At 41.2% G+C, this 24,967-nt stretch overlaps 1 long non-coding RNA gene and 1 pseudogene across 1 annotated transcript; both read left to right on the top strand.

The window, feature by feature from the left end:
* The window catches only part of LOC104864310, a 174,964-nt pseudogene extending 166,822 nt beyond the window's left edge, over positions 1–8,142 (top strand).
* A 1,138-nt stretch (positions 8,143–9,280) lies between these two features.
* Positions 9,281–18,074, top strand: LOC117287061. Its single transcript, XR_004518251.1, has 2 exons — positions 9,281–9,819; positions 15,745–18,074. It is a non-coding gene; the product is annotated as an uncharacterized LOC117287061 (long non-coding RNA).
* The last annotated feature ends 6,893 nt before the right edge of the window (positions 18,075–24,967 follow it).

Here is a 24,967-nt window from a genome sequence, read left to right as displayed (position 1 = left end):
TGACATAAATACAGGGAGAAAAATGTACCAATAACTTTATGCTATAGCATAATAAAAGATGCCTGAGCTTATTTTTTTAGCCAAAATTTAGTGAGATTTGGGAACCCTTGGGTAACATATTTTTCTTATGGTGCCATGTTGAGACTAAATCTGTGTATATGGGTTTGTATTCTGAACACCAGGAACACTTGAGTTGGCATAACAATACTAGACATATCTGCTTCAAAAACATATTAACTACGTGACTTGAAGCAAACCAGGTCATTGCTCTAGAATAAGGGTCAGCAAACTTTTTCTCTAAGAGCCAGATAACAAATATTTTAGGATTGCTGGCTATAGATTTCTGTCAACCCTGCTCTCACAGCAAGAAACAGTCTGGCCAGAGACCGTATCTACACAAACGAATATGGTTGAATTTCAAGAAAATTTAATTTATAGACAGTGAATTTTAAATTCCATATAATTTTGTGTCACAAGCATTATTCTTGATTTTTGTGTACAAGCATTAAAAAATGTAAAACCATTCTGATTTGTTGGACTACACCAAAACAAGTGATAGCTGGATTTGGCTCGTACCTGTAGCTTGCTGGCTTCTGCTCTAGACTCTGAGACTCTACCTCTACATGTCAGTTTTCTCACCTGTAAATGAGAAACACACCCCTGGCAGGGTTATCAGAGCACAGTAGAGGCTCTTTTCTGGAGTAGGTGTGTGTCCATGCTGAGCGAGTTGTGAATTAGTTTCGTTTTTGACACTGAAGGACACTTTACGTATTTGCAGCCATTACGTAGGAAGCTGAGGTTATGTATAAATATAGGAAGATTCTATCTCTATAAAAACGGAAGATAGGAGAAGGTCCATTTGGTTTTATCTTGTTTGTTTTGTAGTAAACCTCAAGAGTCACAAAGCGGTCCTATGTGAATCCAAAACCCTGACTACTTATTTTTTTAAAAGTCAAGTTTGGAAACCCTGTCTGGTAGGTAGGCAGGATCCATGGTCAGAGTGTGCATAGTTAGACAGTGCAGACGGCCACCCCCATTTGTGAGGAGCAATTTCCCTCTGAGGATTGTCTATAAGGCTGGAAGCAAAATGTGACACGGCTGTGCCTGAAGCCCTTCAGCCTATCCTTCAAAATGTAGTTGCCGGTGTACACATCACTTGTTGTGCTAAGCTGCATTTTCTGGGCCCTACACCAGAGGCCAGTAGTGTACATTCTTACTGATCACTCTTTTTTAAAAAGGAAATTTAATATGTATTAAAAATACAGAGCTGGGCTGATTCCCAAACCAGAGAAAGATACAACCAAAAAGGAGAACTACAGACCAATCTCCTTAATGAATATAGATGCAAAAATCCTTAATAAGATACTAGCAAACAGAATACAGAGGATTATTAAGAAGATCATCCATCATGACCAAGTCGGATTTATCCCAGAGATGCAAGGGTGGTTCAACATACGAAAGTCAGTGAATGTAATACATTATATTAACAAAGTCAAGGACAAAAACCATATGATCCTCTCAATAGATGCAGAAAAAGCATTTGATAAAATTCAACACCCATTCATGATAAAAACCCTGCAAAAAATTGGAATAGATGGTCTATACCTCAATTTAATAAAGGCTATTTATGAAAAACCATCAGCCAACATCATATTGAATGGCCAAAAACTGAAAACCTTCATGTTAAAATCAGGAACAAGACAAGGATGCCCACTATCGCCACTTCTCTTCAATATAGTTCTGGAAACATTAGCCACAGCAATTAGACAAGAGAAAGAAATTAAAGCAATAAAGATAGGAAAGGAAGAAGTTAAACTATCATTATTTGCTGATGATATGATACTCTACATTGAAGATCCAAAAAACTCCACCAAAAAACTTCTAGACTTAATTGACAGATTCAGTAAAGTATCTGGATACAAGGTGAATACCCAAAAATCAATAGCCTTTCTATACACAAATAACAGACAGACAGAAAGAGAAATAAGGGAAAAAATTCCTTTTACAATAGCATCCAAAAAAATGAAGTATCTAGGAATCAATCTAACAAAAGAAACAAAAGATCTCTACACTGAAAACTACAGCACTCTGAAAAAAGAAATCGAAGAGGATATAAAAAAATGGAAAGATATCCCCTGCTCCTGGGTAGGAAGAATCAACATAGTGAAAATGGCCATACTACCGAAACTGCTATATACATTCAATGCAATGCCAATTGAAATTCCAACACTATATTTCACAGAACTAGAAAAAAGAATCCAAAAATTCATTTGGAACCACAAGAGACCTAGAATAGCAAAAGCCATTATAGGCAACAGTCACATGGCACCAGGTGTAACAATTCCCAATTTGAAACTATACTACAAAGCCACTGTGATAAAATCAGCATGGTACTGGCAAAGAAATAGGCCTGAGGATCAATGGAACAGACTGGAAGACACAAAAACAAATGCAGATGTACTCAGCTACCTCATCTTCGACAAAGGAGCTCACCATCCTCAGTGGAGGAAAGATAGCCTCTTTAATAAATGGTGTTGGAAAAACTGGATATCAACCTGCCACAGATTAAAATTAGACCCTTATCTTTCGCCATGCACTAAATTAAAATCCAAATGGATTAAAGATCTAAATATTAAAACAGAAACATTAAACTTGCTGGAAAGTAAGTTAGGCAGAACTCTGGAAGACATTGGTATAGGAAAAGACTTTATGAACAAATCCTCAGTAGCACGGGAACTAGCAGAAAGAATCAACAACTGGGATCTCATCTTACTAAAAAGCTTCTGTACTTCAAAAGAAACCATTAGCAGAACTAAGAGACAATCTACAATGTGGGAAAAAATTTTTACCAGCTGTACCTCAGACAAAGGACTATTATCAAGGATATATAAAGAACTCAAAACAATCAGTCCCCCCAAATATAAAGACCCGATCCAAAAATGGGCATCCGAAATGAACAGACATTTCTCATACAAAGAAGTGAAAGCAGCAAGAAAATATATGAAAAAATGTTCCACATCACTGGTCATTCGAGAGATGCAGATGAAAACAACACTGAGATTCCACCTCACCCCACAAAGAATGGCTGCTATCAAGAAATCACACAATAACAAATGTTGGCGGGGTTGTGGGGAGAAAGGAACCCTCCTCCATTGTTGGTGGGAGTGCAGACTAGTGCAACCACTATGGAAATCAATATGGAGATACCTCAAAGAGCTTGGACTGGAGGTTCCATTTGACCCAGCCATCCCTCTGTTGGGTATCTTTCCAAGAGAACTAAAAGAATCATATCACAGAGAAGTATGTGCACCCATGTTTATAGCGGCACAGTTTGTAATAGCTAAATCTTGGAAACAACCTATTTGCCCATCCGTTGGAAACTGGATAAAGAAGTTGTGGTTTTTCTATAAAATGGAATATTACTCAGCCATAAAGAACGAGAAAATAGATTCATTCATAGGAAAATGGATACATATTGAAGATATACTCCTAAGTGAAATAAATAAGTCCCACATGTGTAAATACCAAATAGTTTCCCTGGTGTGAATATTCTGCAACAATGCATAAGATTCTAATAAGATTACTGACATTTAGAAATGGGAGGAAAGGAGCTAAAGGTGTAGGGAAGGTGTGATACGTAGGGGAAGAACAAAAAGGGAAAAGAAAAAAATGTGAGAGAATGAAAAGATGAAAATAAAGCGTTTGTAGATGGGGAGGGGAGGAGGGGGTGAAGGGAGGGCAGAGGTAAGGGGAAAAAAATGAGAATCAAGACTTGCCATGTAAAGGTACACGATCTCAACAATGAATGTAACTGTACTGTATCCCTAAATGTACCAATAAACTCAATAAAAAAAAAAATACAGAGCTGGGGAGACCATAAAATTTTCAGCAAGAAAGATAGTGAAATACTGATCACTCTTACTCAGTAGTTTAAGAACCTCTATGAAAGCAGTGCTGATGAGGTTTAGCCCATGCTCACCCGCTTTCTCTCTTCTATCTCCCTTCTCATTACAATCAGCCTTACATTTAAGGAGACTCTATTGTGTCTGTGACATCCTGGGTAGTAAAAGCTGTGATTCTCATGTGCATTGAGTTACTCACACTTATTTTATGCATTATTGTGCCTGGAAGATAGATGAGTTTGGATGAGTATTTGTTCCATGGGTTGAATTAAATTAAGAAGTAGCAATATAGTCATGAGAGATCTAGAGCCGTCTGCCTGAGTAACCTTTATACCAAGTACCGAAGTCCTACTAACAGTTAGTGCCTAGTTGTTCCCTTTGGCAGGAAAACAATTCATTTGAGAGGTGGATGGGAGAGAAATATGACATGAATCAGTCTAGTCCGTCCGTTATAAAGATAGATTTCCTTTCTTCATTCTCCATTTTTCTTGCCATTATTATTATTTAAAACTTTTTTCCTTGCCATTATTATTATTTTTAAATTTTTATTTATTTATTTATTTATTTATTTATTTATTTATTTATTTATTTATTTATTTATTTATTTATTGCAGCTCACAGCTATGTGGTGCAATCATAACAGAAGAGTATATTTTGCTTTGGTCTTAGTCGCAGTCTGCTGTGTTTTCCCAGGAAGATGCTCTCCCAGGACAGTTTTCCCCAAAGACTGTTGCTCTGATTCATACATTCTTTTTTTTTTAAATTGCTTTAGTTTTACCTCATTTCTACCCTTGCTAATGTTATAAAATGCCATAAAGAAATAAACACCAGGGGACATGAAAGGACAGACAGACCTTATGGTCGTCTGCTCTGCTGGCAAAGACTCAGCTCTTCAGTACTATGTGGAACATTCCCGAGGGTGAAGCTGTCCCTCTACAACAGTTCTCTGTTCACAGCACGGGATTGGTGCCACCCCTCCCCTCCGTGTGGCAGACCTTTGCTGAGAGGATAATGCTAAATTCTGTCCCATGCACCAGTTTTCTGTTCCTCCCTCTCCCTCGGCTACCAGGAAGGAATGTTTAAAATCAATATTCTGCAGCTGTGTGGTTATGTGGCTACTCCCGTCTAAGCGGGAAACGTTCAGTGCTGGCTTCTGAATGCTCCCCTTTTGTTTCCTTCTAAAATGAACATTATAGAAAACATTCAAACCCATGGACTTGAACTTGAAAGGCTACTTCGTGGTATAGAAACCACCTTAATGACTCAATGCACTTTTATTGTTTTCTTACTGGGAATCTTCACAAATCCTCATTAGAGCCCACAGGAGTGATGCTAGCAGAGAAAACGGGGGCGTCTTCTAAACACTTCGGGGGGTCCTTGACCTCTTGGGAAAGATGGCAACTCCGCTCAGCTTCCAGCTGCTGAATCCTCCTCTCCTTTTCTTCCAGAGCTGCTTCCAGCTGAATGACCCTCTCAGTCTGAAGGGAAAGCTGTGTGGACAGCTCCATAATCAAGCTGATTTTCCTGTCAGTTTCTTCCACAGGCAGGAGACCCTCACAGCACCCGTCCGGCAAGTCAGCTGCGGAAGCAGACAAGAAAAGGGAAACCTGAGCCACTTTAATTGGGTTCTCAGAACTTAGAGAGGGAAGGTGAAAAGGCCTCGTTTCTCACGTTCTAAAAAAGAAAGCAGAGGTCTTCCAGCATCTGGTTAAATATACTGAGAAGGGAATCCAGACTCAGTGAGAAGATTCTGATGCTCCTGAAAGAACTTGGAAGCCTCTCGAGAGTGAGGAGAATCAGCCTCTGCCAACTCTTTTAATATTTTGTGCTTAACTTGCAATTAGCTATGGGAATGGGTTGACCTTCAAAATTAACCTACAAACATCAGTCTTCCAAGTTTCGTGTTTTCCTTTTCCCTCAGAACCTTTCACAAGAGCTATAATCAAGCAGAAATAGGCTTTGAATGAAATTTTTATTTAATTGAGAAAAAAAGCTTATCATTGTCTCTTCTGGGGAAATGTTAGAAAAGATAGGTTTCTCAATCCAAGTCAGTTTTAGAGTTGGGAGCGTTGTACCTGGAAGTGATCTGGGAAACTACTGTATTCGGAGAGCATCTCCCATAAAGATTCAGTTCTTCGAGGTCTGAAGACTTATAAGCATTTCCCCCCACCAAAAAAATTGCAAATTTCTCCTAGTCATAAAAACTTATCCTTTGTCGATTTATGCCACCTAATCCCTCAGATAAGGATAAAGATCTGGGTAAGGCGGGAGAGAGAGAAGCTCCAACAAAGAGATCAGAAATCAGTGATTGGCAGCAGAGAATCCTTGAAAATGAATCTCAGTAGCCCACCCAAGATTTAGCTCCGTGAGGTAAACCTCACATACTAGACTTCAGCAGCACTTCCCTTCTCTCACTCCCTTGAAAACTTCTCCGTCAAAGTTCTCTAGACTGTAGAAAAGGGATATGTAGATATAAGTAGAAAAGGAACTCAAGAGCCTGGATATCATTTTAGGAGTAACGGCGCCCGTAGCATATGAATGAACGAACGCACCGCCCGGACATGGGATTACGACCGCTCGGTCCTCAGCGGAAAGAGTCCTCACAGCTGCACCTAAGAAAAACTCCTGTCTGGCCAGGATGCAAAGCCTGCTACTGTTGTGCACCGAACGTCTAAGGATGAGGCAGCTTTGCTGAGTTAGGCGTGCAGGCAAGGCATCGCCCATTTCTCAGCAAAGAAGACTGACTGGCTGTCATCACTTTCTCTAGGGATTGTAGGATGAAAGCTTGATCATCACACTGCCCAGGGTACAGGATTTTTTTTTTTTTTTTGGTTTCATAAAAGTGTTAAGAGGCTAGCCAGGTGAGGTGGCACACTCCAGTACTACCAGCACTTCAGAAGAGGATCACCATGAATTCAAGGCCACCTGGGACTACATAGTGAGTTCAAGGCCAGCCGGAACTACCTAGGCGAGACCCTGTTTCAATCCTGTCTCAAAAAACAAACAAATAAAAGTGCTAAAAGGAGAGATTTGGCCATTCTCTGCTCTTGGACATTATTATTAGCAATTACTAAATTTTACACATTCACATGGAATCTTTTGCCCTGATTATTTGAAATTCTAATGTTAATATTTAAAAAGATGGTGGCTTTGAGGCAGGAGATTAGGGCACAGCAAAGTGGCTGGGCAAGCCAGTGTGACCTGTCCATCACAGAGATTCGGGGCACAGGCGCAGAAGGCTTCCCAGGCCCTGTGCCTGACCCCGTCAGAGAATGTATCTTCAATTCTTCTGGCACAAGATCAAGCAGGGTTTTGTATAGGATGGCCTAGGTCTGACATCAGAATGGGGGCCATAAAATACGTCAGCCATGACTGCTTTGCCAGCCACCACCTGCTGCCTCAAGTTCGCCAAGCTCGAGTTGAAGGAGAAGGGGCTGAGGAGGTCTGTACTATGGTTCCAACCTAGCAGATTGCCTACAGATCCATAGGTGGTAAAAAGCCCAGGAAACAACTGGCCACAAAAGCCGCCTGTAAGAGTGTACCCTCTGCTGGAGGGATGAAGAAACCTCATTGTTACAGGCCACGGACCGTGCCAGTCCGTGAAATTAGACGTTATCAGAACTCCACTACCTTCTGATTTGCAAACTCCCTTTTCAGGATCTGGTGAGAGAAATTACAAAGGGCTTCCAAACAGATCTGTGCTTCCAGAGCACAGCTATTGGTGCTTTGCAGGAGGCAAGTGAGGCCTGAGTGTTTGAAGATACCAACCCATGTGCCATCCAGGCCAAACGTGTAACGATTATGCCTAGAGATGTCCAACGAGCATGCCACATGTCTGGAGAATGTGCTTGAGTCCACGATGGTGGGAAACATTTTGTTCTCAAAAAATCTTTTTCTTTTCTTCCTGTTATTGGTAGTTCTGAATGTTAGATATGTTTTCCTCCATGGGATCAAAGGGTACCTAAGTACACAATTGAGAGTGAACAGAAATAGGGAACAGAAATCAGGTGTTGGCAGTTTTTCCATTTTCATGTGTGTGTGAATTTTTAATATTAATGCAAGGATGTAAAGCATTAATGCAAGTAAAAATGTTTCAGTGAACAACTTTTAATAGTTCAACTTTATAACAATGATAAATAAACCTGTTAAAAATTTCTGGACAATGCCAGAAGTTGGATTTCTTAAAAAACAAGTAAATTTCTTTTCTTTTTCTTTCTTTCTTTTTTTTTTTGAACTGGGGATCGAACTTGCAAGCCCACACTTTCGAGGCAGGCAGTGGCACCACTGAGCTAAATCCCCAGCCCCCAAAACAAGGTACATTTCTTATTGACCACACCAAATGATGTTTGTAGCATTATTATCATACAGTAGATTCCATCCAGTCACTATAGTTTTCCGAGTTGTCTTACATGCTAGTACATGTTCTTAATGCTGCCTTTTGGGGCTGCTCCTATAAATATGCTATTAAAATACATTAAACTGTAAAAACAAAAAAAAAGATGATGGCCACTAACCTGTGAAACGTTTCACACACCGTTCTGCAGAGTGTACTTTTTTCCTACCTTTAATTGGCTTACTCTCTCTCCACAGAGAATACTTCTTTTTCTATCTTTAATACCTCTAATAAATGTAAAAGCCACGGGGCTGGGAATTTCCTCAGTGGCACTATGCCTGCCTCATAAGAGCAAGGTTCTGAGTTCGATCCCCATACCAGGAAATAAATAAATGAATGAATAAATTAATTAATTAATAAAATTAAATTTTAAATGTGAGATAATGAAAAGATGGAAATAAAATGGTTGTAGATGGGGAGGGGAGGAGGGGGTGAAGGGAGGGCAGGGACAAGGGGAAAAAATGAGAACCAAGACCTGTCATGTAGAGGTACAAGATCCCAATGATGAATGTGACTGTACTGTATCCCTAAAATGTACCAATAAACTCAATTAAAGCTGAAAAATAGTACCCATCCTCAAAAATTAAATTTTAAAAATGTAAAAACATTACTATCTTATTTCTTGTCCAATTTGCTTAGGACAAAACCTTAGGAAAAATAAATTTCTGGAAAGGTTATGCTACCTCAGAATCTGGGCAACAGTTTGCGTAATTCTCAAACTTCAGAGCATGTAGATCATGGTGTCTACAGCAGGCACTGCTTTCCAGCCCAAGAGGGAGTTGAGATGGCGGGGGCCAGCCTCACCATCTCCTTCATTCGGTCAGAGCGCCACTGTCCAGTGTAGAAGCCACACGTGACCAATAAGCAACTGGATGTGCCTGGGCTGAAATGAAATGTGCTGTAAATTGTTGGTTTGAAAGACTTTGTTTTAAAAAACGTGAAATTTCTCATTAAATTTTTCTATTATTTATGTCTTAAATAATATTTTGATGTATTGTGTTAAATGTATTGTTGAGATTTTTTTCACTCTCATAGTTTTACCTTTTAAAACTGTAGTAACTGGCACACGTACAACGTGCGGCTGGCATTTGTAGCACTCATCACGTCCCAGCTGGACAGTGCTGGGCTGTTTCTCTTCAGATGAGCACACACTGACGCTCAGGTGGACGTGTTACTTGTACGTGCACAGACCTAGTACAGCTGAGAACACGGATTCTCGGCCAGAGATCAATGTTCTGCGGCCTAGAAGGTCACAGAAGGTAGGGGCACTGGCGTGTTTCAGAGAATGGGATCTTATCGGCTGTGCTAAGTTTCAACAGGAGCGGAAATTTAGAAAATGAAAGACGCCGCAAGTGGGAGTGGAAGAAGGCAAGGATGTGAATCGCAGACAGGATGGGAAGGCTGGGCCTCGGGAGCCGAGCTCTTGAACACGCCCGCCCGGCAGCTGCTCTTCGCTCGCTCCTTCACGCCCTCTCTACCCAGCTTCTCCTCGTGCACAAGACCCTGCCTTCACAGAGACGTGCAGTAAGAAATGTAGTTTTGTGCCACTCCACAAAGCGAACTGATCTGTCTCTCTGCCTGCCTGTCTGTCTGTCTCTGTCTCTCTCTTTCTTTCTTTTAATAAGGCTATGTAGATAGAAAACTGAAAACTTTATTTACATTGTTCTAATCATAAAGGTGCAAAAATGCAGCAGAAAAACCTTACATAGGCAATTATAGAGACACCACATCTACATTTTCTGTCTCAGAAATGGAATCAGAGGGAGACAATAAAAAGAAAACAAGATAAAAAGCAGGATGTATTAGTCTGTTTGGAATACTACAAAAATCATATTGGGTTGCTTAGAGTCAGTATTCCCCAATGTTGGGGGCACCAGACGCCAGTCTTAGAAGACAATCCAAGACCCCTTGCACACTCAGTTCACAGAAGGATTTGCACTGCTCTGTAAATTAATGCTACCACTGGTCAGACAGGAGTTTCAGGTGGTAATGTAGGCGACAAGGAATGACTGTAAAGACACAGAGCTCTGCTTGCTTGCCAGCTGCTCACCTCTTGCTGTCCAGCCCAGTTCCTAACAGGCCAAGGACTCGTAGTGATCCATGGTCCAGGGGTTGGAGGACCCCTGGATTAGACAATAGGCATCTGTTTCTAACAGTTCTGGAGGCAGGAAATCTCAGGTCAGACTGTCAGGATGGTTGGGCCTTGGTGCAGACTCTTCAGTTTATACGTGGCTCCACCTGCTGTCTGTGTCCTTACGTAGTGAAGGGGCACAGAAAGCTCTCTGGTGTCTCTTCATTTAAGGGCACTAATTTCACCATGAGGACCCCTCGTGTCCTGATCTAGGCCTGATTATTAGTTACAGTACTCTCCACAAGCCTCATTGCTAAAGACTATAAACAGGGGTCAGGGCTTCACCTATGAATTTGGAGGATGCATAATCCTGTCCATAGCACAGGGAGAAGACAGCTGAAAAGGAGTAGAAAAGGAACATGAAGCTGAAAAAAGGAGAGACAGCATGAGATCTGTGCTTCCCATTGCCTCGTTCTTGTGCATTCCTCATGAGAACACCAATCAGGAGTATACACACCCAAAAGGAAATTTCTCATACAAGACTATTTTACTATCAAATGATCTTTTAATGCATAATCAAATTAATTTTTTAATTTCTAAACACACTGCATATAATAAAGGGATGTTAAACCCTCCAACAACATGGGCACTCTGAGCGTCTCCACCCTGTTTGTATATTAGAAATCATCCCGGTGAGTTTTCTTGACTCTACCACTAACACACATTTTGCTCCCCCTTCATTAGGCCTCCGTCATCTGTAACAGGAAGGGGCAGGTACCTCTAACGGCCTGATGGCTTCCACGTACCAAATCTCAAATATCTGTAGCCTTCCCTAGACTTTTGCGGGCAGTCAGATAATCTTACCAGAGCCATGCCTGCCGGATCATGGAAGTTCGGCCATCTGACCAGGTGGACCCATGTTTCATCCCACACCCGGAGACTTCGGGTGACCCAGAGACAGCCACAAGAAGGAGTCTTTGAGAGAGGTGAAAACCTAATCAGGCACAGTCAAAGCATGAACTTGACATTTTTGTGGAGACTTTTATAAACATACACCAGTTTTTATTATTTTCTCCTTTCTGCCTGCACTTAAAATAGATATTAGGAGCCTCAGGATGTGGCTCAGTGGGAAAGCACTTGTCTAGCATGCACAAGGCCCAGCGTAGCTGAGAATGAGGCTTAGGATCATAGCAAAGAGGAGGCAAAAGACACATGATAAAACTGGGTACAGTCTGAAAGATTTACAAAGTAAGAAGACTTCTGTCTGCAACCGAGCTAGGCTGTGTTCTCTTTCTGTAGTAGCCTTGAAAGACCAAAGGCACAAAAGAAATTGTGGCACTGGCTTTTGGCTATTTCCAGCTTACAATTCTTTATAGCCTCAAAACCTTCATGCTGTTAGCAAAGCACCACCCAAGAACTGGTTAACAACTCATAATAACTAAGCAGATTAAAGAAGTAATTATAGTTTAAGGAATAACTTGGAGCCTGATAGTTGGAATGTATTTGGGGGATAATCTGGTTTTGCATGCCATTTAGTATAGGAACTCTTTCTTCAACATTTCTATGATACTTTTCTAAACAAACAGCTAGCTCTCCGACACTGGCTGCTAAATTGTACTCAGCAGGTAAAATCTGTGCACGAGTGAACTCAGGACCTAAGAATGCTAGGCATACACTATAGCACTGAGCTATACCCTTAGCCCCAAACCTGTGGTGTGTTATCACTGCAGGTGCAAGCTGTTACAGAGATAAATGACAGCTGTGAAGCTATGACAGATAAACACGGGGATGACTGGGGTACACAGGTTGCTGATCAGAGAAATTACACAGGATATCATCTTAGGTCAGAAGGCCTAGAGTATGTTAGAACATTGTTTCATGAATCCAGGAAGTTAAGTTTTCTATAAATAGTGATAGAGTGTTGAATGCTGGGCCAGTGAATGGCTGGAAGTGTTTTTCAGATTTTCTAAATACTTTTTTTCTAAAACAGGTTGTTGTTACCATTTGGATCCCTTTGCTGCTGCCACCCGAAAGTGTTCCTTAAAGAGAAAAATGCTGGGAACCACAGACCTAGTCTCTGAATCAAACACCTCTAACCAGGGGAAGCATACTGCTCCCAGTTGGATGTCAGCTAGGGAATACTCTACTGTAATCATCTTTTTGCTCATTCATTTGTCCAGTAACTAACAATTGGGACTCTACACACAGAATAAATAAGATGCGATGTTGGCTCCTACAGTCGCATCTCCATTGTGGGGCCAGGAAATGCAGCCTTGTGTTGGACCCTAAAGGACATTCGTGATTTGCTTAGACGAACACCTCCACTGGGTACTCACTTGTGAAAGTTTACTTTTCTTTCTGCCTTTCAAGAGATGACCAAGCCTGCCAAGTGTTTACTCAATAAGAAAGACTCTTACGGATGAGGTGATTACCTACCTCATTCTGCCAGAGCCACCCAGGATTGCTGTTTGGCCTACAAGACTATATCAACCTCCTCCTCTACACAAATGCCCATTGCTCTGACTCACTTCATGTTGGCTTTAAAAGCTGTGTATATTTGTCAACAACCACCAAAGGGTCTAGTTTCATCTCTTGTCATACCTGGGCTTGTGGTCTGGCACATCGCTATAAATATATCCTTCTTGGCAGTGCATTCTTGTAATCTCAGCACTCAGGAGGCTGAGGCAAGAGGATTTCTGTGATTTGAGGCCAGCCTGGGCTGCAGAGTGAGTTCAAGGCCAGCCTGGACTACATAGGGAGACCCTGTCTCAAAACAACCCCCTCCCAATTAAATCAATTTAAAAAAATATATCTTTCCCATCTGAACAAAAAGTAACACAAACTTTCTAGTTATCTGCCCATCTTAATGGGCAACTCAGAAAGGGTAATTCTCTGAAATAAATTATTTAATTTTTTTTGAATTTTGTAGCATAGTTTATCTCTTAAAACTCAGATTAGTGCTATGTCTTGAAGTTTTCTGCATTCTCCCTCTTTAATATTTTTATTTGTATAAGAAGGCCAGCCTTAGCTAGGCATTATGGTGCATGCCTATATACCAGCTAATTGAGAGGCTGAGGCAGGAGGCTCAAGACCAACCTGGACACCTTACTGAGACCCTATCCAGAATAAAAATTTTTAATATAGCTCAGTATTACAGTGTTTGCCTACATAAAAACAAAAATAAGAAAATAAGCAAAAAGATTGGTCTCTGCAGTGCCAAAAGATCGACTTCAAAGGCATTTCAGTTTCCTTTCACAGTGTTGCGGACACGTACAGTGCATTTTAAGGTTGTGTGTATTATTTGATTTGGGGAAAAACAAGCAGCATTACAAGAACAGATTTGACTAGTAAATAACTTTGATAACTTAAAAATAAACAGGTATGATAACTGTGTGTCATGAGTTACAGTAACAAAAGATTATACACTGGCAGCTTATACACAAGATAAACTTATTTCACATGTCCTAAGGCTGAGAAGTCCACCACTTAAGTGAAAGCACAGTCAGTGCGTGGTGAGGTCTCATTCCTTCTGGCTGGCATTTTCTATTTGTCCTTAGATGGTGAAAGCCTGTTGGCTCCCTCAAACCTCCTTCACAAGGGCAATGACCCATCCACTAAGGCTCTCCTACCCACCTTCTAGAGGGTCCATCTTTTTTTTTTTTTTTTAACAGAGTCTTGCTATGTAGTCCAAGGTGGCCTCAAAATCACTACATCCCCTAGGCTGGCTTTGAACTCAGGTCAACCCTCCTATCTCCAGAGTACTGGGATGATGGGCCAGCACCACAACAGCCAGCTTCCATCTTTTAATAGTGATATATTGGGGATTCAATTTGAACAGATGAGTTTTACAGGGACACTGGGGTTCTGACCACATCCACTGCTCCAGTGTCTGGAATCAGAGTGGAGATCTCGTGGATAAGGACACTGTGAGGGCTTGGTTAGTAGCTAGCGACCATGTAGGATGAAAACACTTGTTTTTAGCTGCTAATATCCCTATGATAGTTTGATGTTCTCGCTGAGATATGTGGAGCTAAATAGATCAAGGGAACTGCAGATTCTCATCTTCTTATGTATATTCAGAAGTATTTAATCACTGTAGTGTCATTTATTTAAATGCTAATTCCCAGCACATAGAGTTGAAATATTGCAATAGCTTCACATCTGGTCAACTTGCTTCTGCTACTTAGGTCTTGTTTCATCTCTGCACAGATAGGCCCCATTAAAGTATAATTCAGGTCTTGACACTTACTTAAAATCCTTCAATATTCTATCTCATTACACTAAAAACCTAAGGTTACCTACAGTAACCTTAAAGGCTGTATGTGATTTGAGTCCCGTTTAGCTTGCCAATACATCTTATTCTTCCTCTCCAGAGTAAATGCAGCATTTAATTTACTACATTTCCACCATTCTCATTGCTACATCTACAGACAGGGCGTGTTCCTGCCTTAGAGCCTTGCACCTGCTATTTCCTTGCCTAGGCAGTTGCACCTCTGAAGTATAATGGCTGGGCACCTACTCTCTCCAATGTCACCTTCAAACACTGAAGACTTTCTTGGACGTCTGTTAGAGTTTTGATAAAATGTCCCCCATAGGCCTCATGCGCCATAGGCAGGGCTTTGGAAGGTCACTGACTCATGGATGGCAATACTGGTGTTTTTAGGAGGTGGAGTCTGGTTGGAAAAGGCGAGTGCCTGGGGCGTAAACTGAAAGTGTGGAACTCTCTCCCTGGCTCCTCATTTGTGTCTCTGCTTCCTGGTCACCATGGTGTAGACAGGTTTCCTGAGCCCAGGCCCTTCCACCATGCTGCCAACTGTCCAAACTGAAACCTTTGAAAGCTGAGCCCAAATAATCCTCTCCTCCTTTAAATTGCTGGTGTCAGTTAATTTGTCCCAGTGACAAGGAAAGCGACTAAGACATCTTACCTATAATTTCAATCTGATGCCCCTAGCTGAACACCTCAAATCCCGGATCCTTGTTTTGATTTTACTGACACACTATATCTGACCACTCTATTTTTTTATCTTGTTCATAGTCTCTCTCATCTACCACAATACAGCCACTGTGAGGGCAGTTTCTTCACGTTTTTGTTCACGACTGTAACCCCTGCATTTAAAATAGTTCTTAGGCTATAGCAGTTACTCACTTGTCAAGTGAATAAATGTGTGAAAGGTAAGTACATATATGACACAAAATCACCGTAGAAAGGGCCAATCCAAAGTTTTCAAGTGGTGTATCAGTAGATTTCCTCACTGGTCATATTTCCTTTCACTACTGCATATAATAATAATAATAACAACAACAACAACAACAAATATTGTGATTGCAGGAAAATACACGACATCTCTGAGTTTATTTTTGTCTCTTTTTTTTGACAGGAAAAGCAAATGTTTGAGTTGATGCCCTAGCCCTTTTCCAAATCTATGACTGAGATTCAGTAATCCTTATAAGTGGTTCTCAAGCCTGGTACCTGGAGGTCTTTGTTGATGTAGAGAATCCAAGGCCTTACCCTTGAAATTCTCATTGAATCTAGAAGAATGTCATGAAACCTACATTTTTACAAAGTTCCCCGGAAAATTCTGATTATCGGCCAACTGTTTAAACTTCTGCTGACTTATAAGAGGCATGGCAAACCAGCTTTTGGCTGAATCCTAACAGGTAGGCCAGAAATCATCCAGGCAAGCCTCTTCTTGACAAAGCTGAAGGACCTGAAGTGGAAGGAAGGAGATCACATCTGTTCCTTTCTTTGTGCCTCTCCCGGGCTATTTGGCAAGGCTACGCCTATAAATGTTACTAGCTGACTAATACATTAACAGTCCTCACAGCCCCTCCTCTCCTTTAATTGGCTTATATGCCAGCAACATCTTGCCAGTTCTAACTTGGCTGAATTATCTCCGGAACATCCAGAGAAAACCATGCGTGTTTGAGGCTTGGTTTTGCTTTTGTTTCCATATCTGTTTTAGTGGATTAATGGCTTCCTTTCCTTACAAGCTGAGCTGGAGGAGAGTCTCTCTTTTTCTTTGTATGAACAATATGTGGGAAGAAGAGGATGAGCCAGAAGAGAGGAAAGGAGGTTCACCCTTAGATGGAAGCCCAGGAACTCCTCCCCAGCTTCTGTAGAGGACCAACAGCTGTCACCACACCACACAGGAGGAAGTGAATCCATCTGGATGACCTGCACCAGAGCTTTACTCGCATCTTGCTGAAGCCAGCTGGTCTACCTCAGAGATCATCGTTAACCACAGAAAGATGTGTGGCTGGCTACCTTGGCACCAGAATGGGAGGAAGAGATGGCTGTGTGGAATAGCCAGTGATGATGTCTCAGAGATCATGCACACTGGTGTGGGACCTTGAAATATGCCAGCCTGTCATGTGTTCCTTTGGAATACTTCAAGATGGCTATCTGAGAAACTACACACAGTTTCAGAAACTCCAAAAGGCTGCCATTTTGTAAAAGAAATATATGTAAAGGGAAATGTACCTTAGTGAAGAAAACAGCCAGCAGTATAAACAGACTTTTCTATCTGCTATCCTCCTTTCTGTCTAGGATGGATCTTCACAGGAAGAACCAATTGGGGTCTGACACATGGCCCAAGCAGAGATGACCGCAGGTGGCTTTTGCCTGGGAGACTTCATCTGCATAACATGACACGCCTTGTTCACTGTGTCCTTGTCTCCTCAACCTTCCATAGCTGGCCACCCCCTCCTCCCACTCCAGAGGTCCCAGGTCCATCCCTTTATGTACTTCTGTATAAGCTTCAACTGTCTAACCCTCCTTGGATCTCATACTTTGAGTATGGCTCCTGTGTTTCTGCACATTAATAATTGTTTTCCTTTCTTAATGCATCTTTTGTCAGATTACTTCATGGCCTGAAATTATCAAACCTTCGAGGAGAGTGCATTTAAAATGTCTCTACGTTGGTCCGTGGTGAGAGATGGACTCTGTGGGGCAGGTTTCCATTCCTACAAATAAAATAGCTGAGATAATCAGCTTATAAAGAAAAAAAGTTTGGGCTTTGGGGTGTAGCTCACTGGTTTAGCATGTGCTTAATGAGTGCATAACCTTGTGTTTAGTCTCTAGCACAGAAAACAGAGGAGCCAGAAGAGGAGGAGGAGGAGGAGAAGGAGGGAGGCAGAGGGCGAGAAAGGTTGTAAGTTGTAGTTTATGATCAGTTGGCCTGGCCATTTTAGGATCTGGTCAGGCAGAGTGAAGAGGGGTGCACATATGACGAGAGAAGCATGTGGAAAAGCAAAACCACCCATGGCCAGGAAATGGGGCACTGAGAGCCCACAGTCCCCTTTAAGGGTATACCCCCAGTGAACTAAAGTGTTCCCACTAGGCGCCATCTCTAAGTTTCCACTACTTCCCATTAGCCCCATGCTGGGGATCAAGAATTTACCATATGTCCCTCTGGAAAACATGTAAGATCCAAACTATATCCTTCAGAGGGAAGAGGGTAAATTTATAACTTCTCTAAGCTGGTCCAAGGTGGGAGGATGGGGAAAATCCCATGGCCAAACATTGTAGCAATGTCATTTTGTCTCTTCAGCAGGAAGGCAAAATGTTTAGGGCTAACACCTAGGGTTAGAGCAGGCTTTGTCCCACCCACTTTAGGGTCTCAGGTCACATGGAGACATTTTACAGAAAGGACTCTAACACAGCTCAGAGGATACTAATACCATTGGCATGATAATGTTCCCAAGTTATGCCAAGAAGTAGTCAATTTAAACACAAGAAAAGGTTTTTGGAACCTGTCTTATTCCTTCCAATGAGCAGGACCTAAATGGCCCTTATGTACACTGGCTAGCTGGCCCGTTCAAAGAGAATAAAGAGAAAACACTATGATTGACAGGCTGCGCAGAAGCCCAAACGTTAAAATGGACCCTTGTGGGAAGGTCAGGAAATTCAAGGAGGGTAGAGAGGCAAGAGACTGTGTAAAAGACAAAATAAGGGAGACAATAAATGAAGGCCTGTTTCTGTTCTTACCAGAGAAAGCAATTAGTAGGACTCAAAGTTGGTTAAGCCAAGATGACTCCAAGTCTTTTGGATTGGAGCATCAAACGTTAGACTTTTGCTGGGCTTTCTTTTGGTGCAGAGAGGTTTTATGGGCCACACAGTTATGAAATGAGGAAGGTTTAATATTTGGTTTGTTGGCATTTGTTTTCAAAAGATGCTAGGCTGATGTGTGGGGCATGCCTTTAATCCCAGCATGGCAGGGAGCTGAGGCAGAAGAATTGCAAGTTCAGGCCATGTCTGGACAAATGGGCAAGATCCTGACTCAAAATAAAAAAATTAAAAAGAGCTGGGGATATAGTAGCTCAGTGTGAATTTCAACCTCCATACTGCAGAAGCAAAACAACAAAAGATGTTATAGTTTCTGGTGTTGTGAAGTGATGCAAATAAAATTATGTCATAGTAATAATAGTATAGGTAGGGCTCTTCTTTGATAAAGACAAGGAAAATTAGTACTTTTTTTTCTGAGAATGATAGGATAAAGGATCTACTATTGTTGAGGAGGATTTTGCTTGTTTCAACTGTACAGAGAAATAGTTTGTGGAATGGGGTATAGGTTGTTTTGATTAGCTGATTTAGCTTACAGATTCTCTGACTATGAACTGCAGTCATCTTTGTATGCACAAGTTCAAGCGAAGTGTGTAGCTACACCTCACGGCATGCAGCCCTTCTCTCCCTTGAGTTTGACCCCACCCTCATTTTCTTCCTTTCTCTTGGGCCTGGAATGCTGTAATGTGCCTCTGAACTCTTCTAGCCCTCTCTATGTATCATAGGGTCTGGAGACAATACCTCTTGGCTTGAGTTAAAAAAACTGTGCATAACATGTAATAAACTATAAAAAAAAATACTATATCCACTGAAGGATCACACAGAAATTTGGGTTGTTGCCTTATTTTCCCTGAACACAAAAAATGGTGATCTGCTGCTGCTACCAGAACAGGGATCTTCACATAAATCTCAGAATAAGTTCTCTTGGGCCAGGGATTTAGGTCAGTGGCTCCATTGCTGGCTTCCGAGTTTGATCCCCAGTACCAAAAAAAATAACAAATTCAATTCTCTTGAGTGTTGAATACCCCCATCACTTGAAAGTGACACTGCTGAAATTTGTTGCTGCGATTTCTACTTACATAAATCATGAAACAGAGGAAGCCCTAAAGAGGTTCCATCCATAATTCTCAGTAAGTTTTTCAGAATACTTTGAAAATATGGAGTGTGGTTGGCCGAATAATGATCTCCCCCAAAGTTTTTCACAAAGTTATGCAGAATAACAGCCCCGGAAATATTCCCAAAACCTGACAGTATTTGGCTTAAGTGAATTAGGGATCTTGAGATGGAAATTAAATTAGGGATGTAATTAAACTAGGGATCTTGAGAAGTAAAGATCATCCTGAATTACCTGGGTAGACTCAATGTAAATAACAAGGGTTAAGAAGGAGGTAGGGCCTCAGAGGCAGAAAAACTTGAAGACACTACACTACTAACCTTGAAAATGGAGAAAGGGGTTACTGGCCAATAAATTTAAGTGGACATAGAAGCTGAAAATTGCAAACATTTTCACTTTAATCTGCTAGAAAGAATACAAGCTCATTGACACCTGGGCTTTAGCCCTTTGATGCTTATTTTGGACATTTGACCTCCAGAACTGTAAAATAAATTTGTTGTTTTCAGTTACTAAGCTTATAATAACTGGTCATAGCTGCAGTAGGTAATCAATAGAAGGAAGGCTAATAAATATCTGAGTATGAGAAAAATATATTATTCATTATAGGAGACCCAGATAATTCATTTAGGCAAAAGCGGCCTTGGATTTCAACTAAGGGCAACTGAAGGTTTTAAAATATCTAGGGAGATCTGAAATCTAGACCCTTCTACCTCCTCTGCAATGTTAAGCTGTTGTATCCTTATAAATATTAACCTTTCTAATGGCTCAAAGCAATTAACATTTAAATATACTCAACTGCTGCCACTTTCAAAAGAATATATAACCCATTCACTACTTAGTACTCTTCAACTCTTTTATCACACCCCCATCCTTTGTTTTGTTTTTGAGACAGGCTCTCACTATGTAGGTCAGGCTGACCTTGAGCTCACTGTGTAGTCCAGGCTGGCCTTGAACTTGAAGTGATCCTCCTGCCTCAATCTCCCAATTACTGGGATTATAGGCATGCACCATCATACCTGGCCTGTATCACTCTTTACATCTTTTGGATGAATTATTTACACTTTCTGATTCCATTTCCTCATATTTTTCTCAGTTAACCCATTGCAATCAAGCTTGGTTTTAATTACATTGATAAATGGCCTTGTGACTTACTAGTGCCACTAAACTCAATGCACTTGTTTTGAGTTCATCTTATTTGATCTCTAAACCACTGCACTTGTTCACGCTTCCCGTACAACATGTTGCTTGATTTCTATGATATGACAATGTTTTCCTTAAGAATTTTGACTACTCCTGGGGGCCGGGGATTTAGCTCAGCGGTTCGGTGGCCTGCTTTGCAAGCGCAAGGACCTGAGCTCAAACCCCGGTACCAAAAAAAAATAAAATAAAATAAAGAAGAATTTTGACTACTCCTTTTGTTGTAGAATTTAAGAGATCAGAGAGACCAACAGGTGAAGCAGCAGGATTTACTTAGGTGTGCACCAAATCAGCAGAAGTCTGTCCAAAGGCTGAGTCCAGAACAAAGGAGGGGCTCTAGTTTTATAAATGTTGTAGGGGTGGTCTACTTAATGGCATGAAAGTTGTGGACAGGCAAGCGAGTTTATAGAAGCAAAATAAAGGCAGCTACTCAAACAGTGACAGTTTGCAATTTAGCACATCTTGGTGGCCTTGGTTGGGTGAAGATAAACAGGCTCAGGAAAGCAGGACATTGTGGAACCATTACTTAGAGGAGCAAAGTTGACAGGACAAAGAACAGCAGACACACAGAGGGGAGACTAAAGAGGAATTTCTTAGGGTGGGGAAACTTCTTTTTCCAAGTCTTGTTTCACTTTGGTTCTATTTTCTATACTTCTCAGAGCAATTACTGCATGGTTATAGTTATACTCCTGGTCTTCAACTTCGTACTTTGTAGTGGTAATGTTTCCACTTCTGTGGCCTTTGTTGCAGTCTATTCGTAAGAATGATAAAATTGACAATGTAGATCTGACCAGAGGTCTGGAGCCTGGACCCCTTATGTTCAGATCTCTTAGAACTTCATATGGAATATTCTCCAAGCTGAACTTGTTATCTCATTACCACAACTGATCCTCTACCAATATTATCCAGGCATGTAAGATGGCATGGCCATGCACCTACTTGTGAAAGTCAGAAACCTGGGGTTATTTTAGATCGCTTCTTTAATCCTATTCTTCTCCATCCATTTTTTTTTTCCATGCTGGGATTGAACTCAGGGCCTCATGTGTGGTAAACATGCTCCAACACTGAGCTACACCCCTATTAATTCAAACTTTTAAGTATTTAACTTGTCTAATTTTCTCCATCACAGTGAGGCCACATAATATGCTTCTGTAACTTCTGTTCTCTTTCCCTCTATGTCCTTATAACTCTCATTCAAAAATTTATGTCCTCCAGGCCTGGGGCTGTAGCTCAGTGGTAGGCTGCTAGCCTAACTTGCGCAGGCCCTAAGTTCAGCCCCAGCACCACAAAAGCGCGATGAATAAACAAATTATATTCTCAATTTCCATGGGGTAATATTTTATCAAGAACTTGTTTGAAGTCTATGTCTCCTCCTCAATTTTCACTACTTTCTGCAAATATAATCTATAATCATGAAGGACTAAGGAGCTGGTGGGAGTCACTTAGATGATATAACTGTATTGGTAGTGGTAAACCTGAATACCTGCATATGTATTGTTAGAATCTACAGGGTATGATTCAGAAGCGACAGAAAAGTAGGTTGTGGAGAAAGAGCCATGAAAGTGGTTCGCGTGCATGAGAAGCAATATAGCAGGTTTGGAGCGGGTTGAAAATGTCGAAGTTGGAAGGCCCTGACCCATTTGAGAGGAATAGGTCACAGAATCAAATATTGTACATCAATCTTAACTCTAATGCATACAATCACATCTAACTTTATTTTTTATTTCTTCCACTGTTTTGTGGATGTAGCTGTTAGTTTAAATTTCACAATAATAAGAAAATGGACAGAGATGAGGTAAGAGCCAGGGATATCTTTGCTAAGTTAAATTGGCAGCATAAAGTCACCTTGTTCTTGAGGACATCCTGAGGAATATGATTCTTTCAATGCCTACTCCCTGTGAAATTCCATTCTAATTTTATCAGCTTGGTTTTATTTATTATTTATTTATTGCAATTTCAAGATGTAATTTCATCTCATCTTGAAATTACAAAAGATAATTAAAAAGTGATGGAGAAATTCCAAAAGGGGGAATTCAAGCAAGCTTTTCTTTTTTCAGGAAATCATGATATTCAGTACAAATGTTAACTTTCATAGATATTTTTCCCATTAGTTACTTACTTTATCAGTAAATTATATCTCTTGAGAATATTATCAAAGCTAATGGTGAAGGAGTTATTTTCAAGTTGGGCTCATATCCAGGGCACTTTAGAGAACTACAAAAATTTGTGTAGGGGACTGATCAAATACTTATTAGCCAAATGCTTTCATATAGATACATGGAAGTTTTGTTACATATATTTGACATAAATAATATCATAGAAACCATATAACTGTTGATCCTGATATGTCAACTTTGTTAGGCTAAGAAAAGCCTAACAGATTAGTAAGTCACATTCCTAGGTGCACCGGGGAGGATAACAGAGGTGCAGCTTTGGTACTCTATGTAGTCCGTCACCCGTTCTTCTCCTGATCTGCACCCCTGCCTCCATGAACTGAGCAACCTTACTCTACCATACCTCTCTGTGATAACTGTGTGGGTCCAGCAGACCATGCAGTGAAGCCATGAATAAGTCAAACCTTTCTCGCTTTAGGTTGTGGCTGTCAGGTTTGCGCCTCAGCAGTGGATAAAGCTGACAGATACAAGTTTTAGAGTTATCAAAATCTTCAACAACTATGATTTCATTTTCTTCTTTCTTTCTCTCTTTTTTTTTGGGGGGTGGTGGTACCGGGGTTTGAACTCAGGACCTCATGCTTACAAGGCAGGCAGAAGAACCACTGAGCTAAATCCCTGGCCCCATAATTTCATTTTCTTAACTTTTTACTGTACCCTCTTCACCCATTCTTGTGAAAAAAAAGGAGTCTAGAGAGGGGGGAAGTGGGGCAAAAATTAAACATTTACAAAGCTCCTACATGATGTCGTTTTACAATTTGTTTAGCAATCATGCCAAAGCAGAATAAATATTTACATTTTGTTTCTATTACCATGACTAATACCCCCACAAGCATTGAATAGCAGCACGTCTGAAATATGCAGGCAGTTTTTTACTCACATAACCCTGAAAATGAAACTGCAAAATAAGCCCTTAAAGGATGAGATTTTTATTTTCCCTTTGGAGTCAAGTGGCTTCCAAATTTCTCAGGCCTAGGGCATTAAAGGCTCCCCCACATCTCCTCTACCCAGAGAAATGAACAGAATATTCAGATCCTGGCCCTGGAAGGTCAAGCCCATTTTCCTTCCCTTAGGCAGTGGAGGGAGAGTTCTGGGTCTAGGAAGGGCTAGAATATGTCTGAAAATGTCTATTTTTTCTTTTATGCCCTACCACATTTATCCTTGTTATAAAAGAGCCCAACACACCTGAACATGGAGAGTTGGTGATCTGAGGCCATAAGCCCTTATATATTCACAAAGTTGGCTTTAAATAAATCTTCTTTACCCAAAGATATGTCCTCCTTTGATCTGGCCAGTGGAGAGCAAATGATCTTGAGTTTATGAACCTAAGTGGCCAGTAACAGTTTTAGCCACCACACAGAGATTTAACTCTCTGCTCCTGGGAGGCAGGAGTCCAGGTGGTCACTTGGGAAGAGGCACTGACTTTTCGTGGATGGCTGCTCTGAGCCCACGGTCAGGACTCCAAGGACATCCCAGGGCCTGCCAAGGACACATGCTCCCAGGAATCTCCCTCCTTTCCTGTTCATGATAACAGTTGCCTATAAACACTTTTTCGGGCAAAAGGAAGAAGGTTGGGGAGCTGAGGAGCACCACCTAGTTTCCCACCGTAATGTGCACTCCAGGGATCTGACACCACACCTTGGACCTGTGAGGGAAGGGCTAGTACAATTAGAAACAATGGACTAAGGAAGTCACTCCCTTCCATCCTTTAACTGTAAATAGCACCCTGCCCTGCAACCAGTTCCTCCTTTCATTGTCCTAAGAGTGGTGGAAAATAAAATAACAGAAACTCAGGAGATCTCTGATGCTTCAGGTGAGAGCACATGCGGATGGCATCTCCTGGCCTGACCTTCAGCACCTTGCCTTACTCACACTTCGTGATGGGTTTATAAACCTGTACTACATCTCTTCAATATGATCGAGAGCCGAGTGAATTCCGGGACAAACATGCCTGTTCTGAGTCTCCAAGATGACTCAGCATTCTGTCAGTCATTCCCAACCCCCGTGTTTGAGTGTCAGGCCCACGGTCTGTGAATTAAGGAGAGAGAAGTTCGAGG

Source organism: Fukomys damarensis, unplaced genomic scaffold, assembly GCF_012274545.1.
Source record: "Fukomys damarensis isolate Sample0158 unplaced genomic scaffold, DMR_v1.0_HiC HiC_scaffold_3, whole genome shotgun sequence".
In the NCBI taxonomy this organism is placed as follows: domain Eukaryota; kingdom Metazoa; phylum Chordata; class Mammalia; order Rodentia; family Bathyergidae; genus Fukomys; species Fukomys damarensis.
Note: the sequence above shows the minus strand (reverse complement) of the source record. Positions and strands in the feature narration are given on the sequence as shown.